This window comes from Sus scrofa, chromosome 10 (assembly GCF_054392235.1).
Source record: "Sus scrofa isolate SSC_HxYL_T2T_F1_AM1 chromosome 10, Sscrofa_HxYL_maternal_Yorkshire_Landrace_v2.0, whole genome shotgun sequence".
In the NCBI taxonomy this organism is placed as follows: domain Eukaryota; kingdom Metazoa; phylum Chordata; class Mammalia; order Artiodactyla; family Suidae; genus Sus; species Sus scrofa.
Window position 1 is genome coordinate 30,387,410 of NC_139392.1, and position 12,148 is coordinate 30,399,557.

Here is a 12,148-nt window from a genome sequence, read left to right on the forward strand (position 1 = left end):
TTCAAAGACACATGACTGGCTTCCAGAGGTGACAACCAAGTTAGTGGGTGATACAAAGGATCAGGTGTACTCTCCAAACGTCAGCACTGGAAACTATGATGTTATCAGTGAGAAGAAATGCCATTTGCACCTGTATATCCTCAAATTCACAGTATCAGGACCCAATGTACTAGATATGAGAACAAAAAAATTTTGTCATCCCTCCCAAAACAAGGATGCAACCATGAAGGTGTAAAACAACTTAATTATTGATGGGTTTTATTTCATTTCTCTGAAAGGTAACTTTCCCACGCACCCAACTTCCATCTTTACTACTGAGAGTCAAAAATCTTCATGCTCTTGCCACAGATCAAGTCCGTCAACACAGTCGGAATGGAATATTTGGCATTTAAAGACAAAGTCTGCTGAAATGTGACTGGTAACAAGCCCTCCTATTTAACCATATTATATGGATTTATTTTTATTCATGTTAATATAAGCAGTTTATAGAATCAAGTAAATCCTTAAAGATGTGATGATAAAATTGAAATCTTAAAAATATGTTAATTCTTAGTTTACACTGCTCCCCCTTAGGTCATTAAGCTTATGTTTCTTTCTCCACTTCAACTTGTTTACTCAATTCTGTAGCTCTAAGCTCTAAATCTGTGTTCAGTTGTCTTTGCTGTTGTAGATCCTGCAAAGCTTGCTCCTTGCTTGCTTTAACTTCAAGTGAATCAGCTTCCAATTTCTATTGAAGAAATATAATAACAACTTTAATGTCAATTATCTACTATAACATTATACCACTTTTGTTTACATTCAAACTGGTGTTGACATAACACACAAAAATAGCCAAAAATATCTGTTATAATAAAAAATACACTCTGAAGCTTTCACTGAATAAAGCTGCCATTTATCATGGAATATTTAAGAAAACCTAGCAGCAGGCTTCCTATAGGAGAAGCAGTCACTGAGTTTTTAATTTTCAAAATTAACTCTAAGAGAAAAACTTAAAATAATTATATTTGTTACCTGCGTAAAATTTATTAACTAAAGTCCGAAAAAACTAAGTAACAGGTTCACACATGGGCCCACTTAAAATATGTACTCCTTTATAATCACAGTTAATAATACTGAGATAATTAGAACTATTCACAACTAAAATGCAGTTGTCATGTCATCCTTCTCATTAACACCTATTGACCCTAAACATAAAACCAATTAAACTTCTGATTTTGCTTCTTCAATCTCTTCATCTAGAGATCATTGTTCTTCACAGTGTGATTTTTGTGTCATTCATGTAGATATAACTGTGGGCACTTTTACAAATTCACAAAAGTCAGGAGTTCCCTAATGGCTCAGCAGATTAAGGATCCGGCATTGTCACTGCTGCAGCTCAGGTTGCTGCGGTGGTGCAAGTTTGATCCCTGGCTGAGGCCCTTCCACATTCCATAGGTGAAGCCAAAAAAAAGTCAAACTGTTAAGTACATAGTTCAAAAATCTATGAGCAAGACATTTTCTTGTATAGCAGTAAAAAATTTTGTGCCCTAAATATTTTATAAGCCAATCTAGGTACCTGTAGTTCTTACTCAAGGCTTATATTTGACACTCAATGTAACTATGTTAATTCTATGTAACAGATGGAATACGTCCTAAAACAATGATTAGAAAAAATATCTAATATCCAATGTTGTGATAGGTTACAATAAATATTATTGGTTCTAAATAACTATTTTTAAAAGATACTTAAATAGACTTCTCATGAGACGCCTTCATCTAAAAAATTAGTTTTTTGTTTTTTTCAACCATTATGTCGAGTAATTTGTCATGCCATGTTATTGACCATAAAGAAAATAAAAAAAGGAATGCAGAGAAGATCTGAAAATGTAATTTTCTTCTTCCACGTTATACTGATGTGGATGTGGATGTATACAAATTCAAAGCCCAGGATTCTACAGTTGTACAGAAGTGCTTTATCTGACAGTGGAGGTATAACTTATATATATAGTAACTTGAGAAATTTTTAACTTACAGCAGTTTTAATTTAAAGGACAAGGGACTCAGGTCAAATCCTTCTCTCATATGTGTAGCCACTTAATCTCTTTAGCTCCAAACTTTCATCTGGAGTTGTATTAAAGAAAGAAGTTTACCATAGTGTAAATTATAATAAATTTAAATGATATTAAATTAGAAACAAAACCCAAAGAGTATAAATGTAAAGTTTAAAATAGGAAGAAATATGCCATCCCTGAATATTATACTGGAATAAAGAGGGAAAGAGACAGGAATGATATAGCAAAACAAAAAATAAGTTCCTCATAATTACAGAGTAGATCCCTGGTTGGCTGTCTCTTTGAAATATTTACACATACCATGGAACCAGTATATATGTTAACTGCTATTTGCAAAAGCCCTCCTTTAACAAAGAAGTTAAAAGTAAAGATGGAATTCAAAAATCAAACAAGAAAAAGCACAGGTAATTTTTTTTGGTTCCCAGGCTAGGGGTCAAATCAGAGCTATAGCCTACACCTAGCAATGTCACAGCCTACAGCAACATCAAATCCAAGCCAAATCTGCAACCTACGCCACAGCTCATGGCAACGCCAGATCCTTAACCCACTGAGCAAGGCCAGGGATTGAACCTGAAACTTCATAGTTCCTAGTTGGACTCATTTCTGCTGCGCCACGATGGGAACTCCATTTATATATTTATTTATTTATTTATTTATTTATTTAATTTATTTTTGTCTCTTTGCTATTTCTTGGGCAGCTCCCGTGGCATATGGAGGTTCCCACGCTAGGGGTCTGATTGGAGCTGTAGCTGCTGGCCTACGTACGCCAGAGCCACAGCAGCATGGAATCCGAGCTGCATCTGCGACCTACACCACAACTCATGGCAACGCCGGATCCTTAACCCACTGAGCAAGGGCAGGGACCGAACCCGCAACCTCTTGGTTCCTCGTCGGATTTGTTAACCCCTGCACCATGATGAGAAATCTTTCTTTTTTTTTAATTTTTAAAACTTTTACATCACAGCTTAACCTTTGTTTGAAAGTTTGAAATCTTAGATTCCATCTGAGTCATCAATTACATTGCTACAGGAACAGAAAATATGGCGAAATTCAGTTTCTTTTATACAAACCCTAATTTGACCTTCTAATTCTTCAGTTTTCTGTTCTAAAGAGAGATGTTTCTCTTTATATTCTTTAAGATGACTTTTCACCTGACTGCCATATTCTTGCTTATCCTGCAAATGTGTAGTGACCTGAGCCAGTTGAGTAGTGACTTTATTCAACTCCTTTTAGAAAAGTAAAATTAAAGATAACTTCAGTAAGGATTACTTTACTCTAGTTCCCAAATGATCGGTTAAAGTAAAATAGAAAATTCTAATTTTATTGAAGAAACTACTTTGAGTAAGACAATAGATAAGTCTATCAAAGGTTAAATTTACCCACCAATATAAAGGACCTGAACTGAAGTTATACACAGCCTGAGATACTAAGTTTACATACCTAACAGCTCAATTAACTTTCTCAAGGAAGAGTTACTTTAGGAGCCAAAAGATACAGTAGAATATTAAATAAGCTAACAGTAAAATAACACTGTCACAAATAAATATTATCAATGTTCAAGGCAGCATTTTTTAATAATTTATTAATTATAATGATAACATAATGTTCATTTGGAATATCTAGTTGCACAGGGAAAACAAAACAAAAAAAATACTAGGAAATCCACTACCCATAGATAATCACTATTAATATTTTGATAAATTTCTTTCTAGTCTTCTCTGTATGCTAGCCTCTATTTTCTGATTTGTATGTTTAAAATAACAGGTCTTGCTTTACATAGTGTTTTATTGTAACCTTTGTTTTTCCATAACAATGCATCATGAACCTGACATTATTTTCTAAAATATCATTATACATCACTACATAAATTTCCGTTTTATTGATACAGACCATTTTTTAGCCAAAGTCTTATTTTACAGTCTTAGGTTGCTACAAAACTTTCTGCAGAGATGCAAAGTATGATTATTCCTTAGGGTAAAGGACTAAAGGTGAGCTAAAGAATAAGAAAAATCCGATACGGGAGGACAAGATGGCGGAGGAGTAGGGGGACACGCTCGCCCTCTCACACAAACACAACAAAAAAAGCACATCTACAGAAGAAATGACTCACACAGAACAGCAACCAATCGCTGGCAGAGGAACCTAAACTCCAATAACGGCAAGAAGTGCGTGAAATTATTGGGCAGAACGGGAGAAAAGAGGAGAGTGAGAGAAGGTGAATCCGAGTGGGATGGGCGCTCCCGAAAGGGAACTGCGGAGGAGAAAGGGATCCCGCACCCTGGAAAGTCACCTACACGGGGGAAAGATCAAACGAACCGGAGGAATCTCCAGATGCAGAGAAGAGTGTAGCAGTCAGTAAGTTGGAGTACGGAAAAACCCATCAAGAACCCAACGGACCATCTGAACTACGGGCAAAGTCACCAAAAATTGAGACGCCTGGTTGGGGGCTGGGCACCGAGACCTTGCCTCTGAAGGTTAGTCCCCGAGAGGAGGCCGGGGGACGCCTGGGTGGGGGCTGGGTACCAAGACCTTGGCTCCAGAGATTAGTCCCCCGGCTAGGGGGCAGGGCAGAGCGGAAACTGCTTGGGAGGTCTCTAAACCATTTGAAGGGGCAGAGACTGCCTGGGAGACTAGAAAACAAAGCTGTCGCAGAGGAAGGGAGCAATACTCTAAGGGCGGGGAAGTGGAAAGCCGCCTCAGAGGGAACCTGGGAGAAGAGCCTGGTCTGCACCCGTGCTGGGGAGGGGAGAGAAGAAGGGGTGGGTCCCCATAGAATACCCCCCACACCACAGCAAGCTTACAGGTCCGCTAGCTAGCAGAAAGCTGCGCTTCCCAGTGCATCCCCCCCGCCCCCACCACCCCCTATGCTCTCGCTGGACCTGGGGCAACCTGCCATCCAGGAGGGCTGGTCTCAACAATTGCCTGAAGCCTACCACCACAGGGGCTGTCCCTGCACAGGCCTGCTTGCCCTTTGGAGGGGCTACACTTCTGCAGAGCAGCACCAAACACCACCAGCACCCTAGAAAAGGCCTGCAGCCCAGAAAAGCTAGAACAAGCCTAGCCAGACTGTGAATAGATCGGCCTAATTCTCTGACGGTTTTTCTGAGACGGGCTGCCCCGGGGAGGAGCCTCTTGGGTCTCCAAGGGCCTTGCTACCCGCCCAGGCCCCCAGGGGGTGCTGAGAGCTAGTGGACCTGCTGCATAGGACTGCCAGCTCCAGGCAGGACCCCCTGCCGCCCAGAAAAGCTGCAACAAGACTGGCCGAGTTGGGAAAAGATCTCAGACGGTTTTTCTGAGTCGGGCTGCCCTGGGGAGGAGCCTCTTGGGTCTCCAAGGGCCCTGCTACCCGCCCAAGCCCCCAGGGGGTGCTGAGACCTAGTGGACCAGCTGCATAGGACTGCCAGCTCCAGGCAGCACCCCCTGCAGCACAGAAAAGCTGCAACAAGCCTGGCCGAGTTGGGAAAAGATCTCAGACGGTTTTTCTGAGTCGGGCTGCCCTGGGGAGGAGCCTCTTGGGTCTCCAAGGGCCCTGCTACCCGCCCAAGCTCCCAGGGGATGCCCCACTCCCGTGAAATAACTGCTCAGCACCACCAGCCCCCTGGAAGGGCCCCTGCGGCCCAGAAAAGCTGCAACAAGCTCAGCCAGACTGTGAAAAGATTCACCTACATCCTCAGGCTGTCCTTCTGAGTTGGGCTGCCCTAGGGAAGAGCCTCTCAGGTTCTCAGTGACCCAGATAGCTTCTCCAGCCCCCAGGGGGTGATGCACCCCTGAAGAGCAGCTGCCCAACACCGCCAACTCCCTGCAAGAACCCCACAGCCTAAAAACACCAGAGCAAGCTCTGCATGACCAAGTGAAATCTGCTACCATCGTGGGGTGGACCTCCCAGTCCTGTCTGCCCTCAGGAAGTCCTCCATTGCTTCAAAGAAACACTGTTAGCCCCATCAACACTCCAGAAAAGCCACACTGCCTTAAAAAAGATTGACCAACAACGCCAGCCCTCAGGAAATATTCCACGGTAGTGACAAGGCAAACACTACCCGATCACGGAGAGTACAACTCCAAAAGGAGAAAGAAAACAACAAGCAAGATGAAGAAGCTGAGAAACCACCCCCAGTCAAACCAACAGGAGAACTCACCTCAAACAGTCAACAATGAAACAGATCTCTGCAGTCTGACAGACCTGGAGTTCAAAAGAGAAATAGGGAAAATACTGAAGGAATTAAGAGAAGATATGAACAGTAATGCAGATACCCTCAGAAAGGAACTAGAAAATGTAAGGAGGAGCCAAGAGAAACTAGAACATTCATTTGCAGAGACGCAAACTGAACTAACGGCAGTAAAAACCAGAATGAATAATGCAGAAGAACAAATCAGTGATATGGAAGATAGAATAATGGAAATCACTCAATCCGGTCAACAGACAGAAAACCGAATCAAAAAACTGGAAAGCAATATAAGAGACCTATGGGATAATAGAAAGCTGGCCAATCTACGCATAATAGGAATTCCAGAAGGAGTAGAAAATGATAAGGGAATGGAAAATATATTTGAAGAAATTATCGATGGAAACTTCCCAAATCTAAAGGATACTGGGTTCAAGATACAAGAAGCACAGAGGGCCCCAAACAAACTGAACCCAAACAGACCCACACCAACACACATCATAATAAAAATGGCAAAAGTTAGTGATAAAGAGAGGATCCTAAAGGCAGCAAGAGAAAAACAGAATGTTACCTACAAGGGAACCCCCATAAGAATATCAGCTGATATCTCTACAGAAACACTACAGGCCAGGAGGGAATGGCAAGAGATATTTAAAGTGCTACAAGGAAAACATATGCAACCTAGAATACTTTATCCAGCAAGAATATCATTTAAAATAGAAGGGGAAATAAAAATTTTTCCCAACAAACAAAGACTTAAAGAATACAGCAACACAAAACCCAGGTTAAAGGAAATTTTGAAAGAGCTTCTCTAAACCAAAAAGGAAGGAAAGGGAAGAAAAAAGAAAAGAAAAAAAAAAGAAGAAGAAGAAGAGGAAGAACTAGGACTGAGGAAATTGCAATCAGAGAGCAGTCACTCAAATAAGCCAGCATACAGATTTAATCATGAACATACTTCAAACAAAATAAAATTAAAAAGAAAAAAATAAAAGAGTCATCAAAACCACAAAATGTGGGCAAGGGATGTTAGGAGGTAAATAACCCTTTTTGTTTGTATGTATGTCTCTCTTCTTAATTTTTAATATAGTAATGAAGTGTTTGAACTTACAGGACCATCAGGCTAAAACACACAATTATGGGAAGGGGTTAGCATACTTAAAAAACAGGGCAACCACAAGCCAAAACCAAATATTGCATTTACAAAAAATGAAAAAAAAAATACACTCAAGCAGATAATAACAGGAGACCATCCAACAAAAAAAAAAAAAAAAAAAAAAAAAAAAAAAGAAAGGAAGAATGGAGAACCATAGAATCAACTGGAACACGAGGTTCAAATGGCAATAAATAATCATCTATCAATTTATCACCTTAAATGTCAATGGACTGAATGCCCCAATCAAAAGACACAGAGTGGCTGAGTGGATAAAAAGGCAAAAACCTTCAATATGCTGCCTACAAGAAACTCACCTTAGGACAAAAGATACATATAGATTGAAAGTGAAAGGGTGGGGAAAAGTATTTCACGTCAATAGACATGACAGAAAAGTAGGAGTCGCAACGCTCATATCAGACAAAATAGACTTTAAAACAAAAGACATAAAGAAAGACAAAGAAGGACACTACTTAATGATTAAGGGATCCATCCAAGGAGAGGATGTTACTATCATCAACATATATGCCCCAAACATAGGAGCACCCAGATACATACAACAAATATTAACAGACATAAAGGGAGATATTGATGAGAATACAATCATAGTAGGAGACCTAAACACCCCCCTCACATCAATGGACAGATCCTCTAGACAGAAAACCAATAAAGCAACAGAGATCCTAAAGGAAACAATAGAAAAGTTAGACTTCATTGATATCTTCAGGACACTACATCCAAAAAAATCAGAATACACATTCTTTTCAAATGCTCATGGAACATTCTCAAGAATCGATCACATATTGGGACATAAAGCGAATCTCAATAAATTTAGGAGCATAGAAATTATCTCAAGTATCTTCTCTGACCACAATGCCATGAACTTAGAAATCAACCATGGGAAAAGCAAAGAGAAAAAACCTACTCCATGGACACTAAACAACATGCTACTTAAAAACCAATGGGTCAATGAAGAAATCAAGAAGGAAATTAAAAACTACCTTGAAACAAATGATAATGAAGACACAACCTCTCAAAATCTATGGGATGCTGCGAAAGCAGTGCTCAGAGGGAAATTTATAGCAATACAGGCCTTTCTCAAAAAAGAAGAAAGATCCCAAATGGACAACTTAACCCTCCACCTAAACGAATTAGAAAAAGAAGAACAAAAAAGTCCTAAAGTCAGCAGAAGGAAGGAAATTATAAAGATCAATGAAGAAATCAATAAAATAGAGATTCAAAAAACAATAGAGAAAATTAATAAAACCAAGAGCTGGTTCTTTGAAACGGTGAACAAAATTGACAAACCCCTGGCCAGACTCACTAAAAAGAGGAGAGAAAGAACCCAAATAAACAAAATTATAAATGAAAAAGGAGAAATCACAACGGATACTGCAGAAATACAAAAAACCATAAGAGAATACTATGAACAACTATATGGCAACAAGTTTGACAATCTGGAAGAAATGGACAATTTTCTAGAATCTTACAGCCTGCCAAAACTGAATCAAGAAGAAACAGACCAACTGAACAGACCCATCACTAGAAATGAAATGGAAGAGGTCATAAAATCACTCCCTACAAATAAAAGTCCAGGACCAGATGGATTCACAGGCGAATTTTATCAAACATATAAAGAGGAATTGGTGCCCATCCTCCTTAAACGCTTTCAAAAGGTTGAAGAAGAACGAATACTGCCAAAGACATTCTATGATGCCACCATCACCCTCATTCCAAAACCAGACAGAGATACCACCAAAAAAGAAAACTGTCAGCCAATATCATTGATGAGTATAGATGCAAAAATTCTCAACCAAATCTTAGCCAACCGAATCCAACAACATATCAAAAAAATTATACACCATGACCAGGTAGGGTTCATCCCAGGTTCACAAGGATGGTTCAACATACGCAAATCAATCAGCATCATACACCACATTCACAAAAAAAAAGTCAAAAATCATATGATCATCTCAATAGATGCAGAAAAAGCATTTGACAAAGTTCAACATCCATTCATGATCAAGACCCTCGCCAAAGTGGGTATAGAGGGAACATTCCTGAATATAATCAAAGCCATTTATGATAAACCCACAGCAAACATAATACTCAATGGGGAAAAACTGAAAGCCTTCTCACTCAAATCTGGAACAAGACAGGGATGCCCACTCTCACCACTGCTCTTCAACATCGTTTTGGAAGTCTTAGCCACAGCAATTAGACAAACAAAAGAAATAAAAGGCATCCATATAGGAAGAGAAGTGTTAAAGCTGTCACTGTATGCAGATGACATGATTCTATACCTAGAAAACCCTAAGGACTCAACCCCAAAACTCCTTGAACTGATTAATAAATTCAGCAAAGTGGCAGGATATAAGATTAACATTCAGAAGTCAGTTGCATTTCTGTATACCAGCAATGAAATATTAGAAAAGGAATACAAAAGTATGATACCTTTTAAAATTGCACCTCACAAAATCAAATACCTCGGAATACACCTGACCAAGGAGGTAAAGGACCTATATGCCGAGAACTATAAAACCTTAATCAAAGAAATCAAAGAAGATGTAAAGAAATAGAAAGATATTCCATGCTCCTGGATTGGGAAAATCAATATTGTGAAAATGGCCATTCTACCAGAAGCAATCTACAGATTCATTGCAATCTCGATCAAATTACCCATGACATTTTTCACAGAACTAGAACAAACAATCCAAAATTTTATATGGAACCACAAAAGACCCAGAATCGCCAAAGCAATCCTGAGAAACAAAAACCAAGCAGGAGGCATAACTCTCCCAGACTTCAAGAAATACTACAAAGCCACAGTCATCAAAACAGTGTGGTACTGGTATCAAAACAGACAGACAGACAGACCAATGGAACAGAATAGAGAATCCGGAAATAAACCCTGACACCTATGGTCAATTAATCTTTGACAAGGGAGGCAAGAACATAAAATGGGAAAAGGAAAGTCTATTCAGCATGCATTGATGGGAAACCTAGACAGCTGCATTCAAAGCAATGAAACTAGAACACACCCTCATACCATGCACAAAAATAAAATCAAAATGGCTGAAAGACTTAAATATACGACAGGACACCATCAAACTCCTAGAAGAAAACATAGGCAAAACACTCTCTGACATCAACATCATGAATGTTTTCTCAGGTCAGTCTCCCAAAGCAATAGAAATTAGAGCAAAAATAAACCCATGGGACCTAATCAAACTGAAAAGATTTTGAACAGCAAAGGAAACCCAAAACAAAAAGACAACTTACAGAATGGGAGAAGATAGTTTCAAATGATGCAACTGACAAGGGCTTAATCTCTAGAATATATAAGCAACTTATACAACCCAACAGCAAAAAAACCAATCAATCAATGGAAAAATGGGAAAAAGACCTGAATACACATTTCTCCGAAGAAGATACACAGACGGCCAACAAACACATGAAAAAATGCTCAACATCGTTGATTATAAGAGAAATACAAATCAAAACAACCATGAGATATCACCTCACACCAGTCAGAATGACCATTAATAAAACCACAAAGAACAAGTGCTGGAAGGGCTGTGGAGAAAAGGGAACCCACCTGCACTGCTGGTGGGAATGTAAACTGGTACAGCCACTATGGAGAAGAGTCTGGAGATACCTTAGAAATCTATACATAGCTGGGGCTCCGCTGCCATCCTCACCTCCCGCCCCAACGCTCGCGGTGGCCCTCCACAGTCCCTGCGCGCTCCCTTCCCCTGCACGCACCCAACCCCCACGCCTGCGCCGCCCCCAAGCCGTTCCCCGCCACCCTCCTCCCGCCCAAAACACGCACCTTTCCCCCAAACACTTCCTGGGACCTTCCCTCCCCTTTTCCCAAGCATCCTAGGCACCCTCTTCCCTTCTCAAAAAGATAAACACAAACCTACCTTGGACCTGCCCGCTGCAGCCCTGCTCACGCCCTCAGCTCCTTCACCCATGCTCGCTCGCCGCGGTGTCCCTCAGCAGTCGCTCCGGGGGCTCCCTTCCCCAGCACGCACGCGAACCCCCACGCACACCACGGCACGCACGCAACCCCCTCGCACGCCACTGCACGCACGCAACCCCCACGCAGGCGCTCTGCACAACCGCGTCCCCGCCCCCCTCGCCCCTCTCTGCCCCCACCCACACCCCCCCCTTCCTGGAAACTTTCCCCATCAGCTCAAAGGCATCCAACCTACCCACCCCTCTACCCCCTTCTCAAACAAACAATCAAACGAACAAACACACACAGCAAGCCAAAAACCAAAACAAAAAACACCTCACTTGAACCTGTCTGCTGGAACTCCACTGACAGCCTTACCTCAGTCCCCCCCTGCTCCCCTGGCCCTCAGCACTCCCTTCAGCTCTCCCTTCCCCTCTGTTCAGGCACTACCCACAAGCCCCTCCCAGCTGCCCTGGCCCATTCCCACACGAACCCCTCTGGGCTCCTTTCCTGACATCCTTCCGCTCCCATGTGCTAAGGGGTCCTCATCCTCCACCCTCTTCCCCCTTCACAACAACCAACCAAAAACCAAAAACCAGCAACAAAAACCACCACCACCGCAGCAGCCACCAAAACCTACCTTGAACCTATCCCCTAGAATGCCCCTCACAACCTCCCCGCAGGGCCCCAGGCTCTCCGTGTCCCTCTCCATTCCCTCCGGCCTCCCTTCCCCTGCACCCACGCAACCCCCACGCACGCTCGGGGGGCAAGGGGTGCCTGCCCGCCTCCACGCTCCCCGCACTCGCACAGGCCCAACCCTTCC

General features: G+C 41.6%; 1 protein-coding gene across 5 annotated transcripts in view; it reads right to left on the minus strand.

Annotated features, from left to right (window-relative positions):
• Positions 1 to 12,148, minus strand: part of LOC146398910 (uncharacterized) — an 80,668-nt gene that overhangs the window by 68,068 nt on the left and 452 nt on the right. For 4 of the 5 annotated variants that reach the window (XM_084980839.1, XM_084980835.1, XM_084980838.1 and 1 more), the window contains exon 1: positions 11,291 to 11,393. The exons of the other annotated variant lie outside the window; for it this stretch is intronic. The gene's annotated coding sequence lies outside the window, so the exon portion shown is untranslated. Of the gene's footprint in view, positions 1 to 11,290; positions 11,394 to 12,148 lie in introns of those variants that run through there. 5 annotated transcript variants of the gene reach the window in all.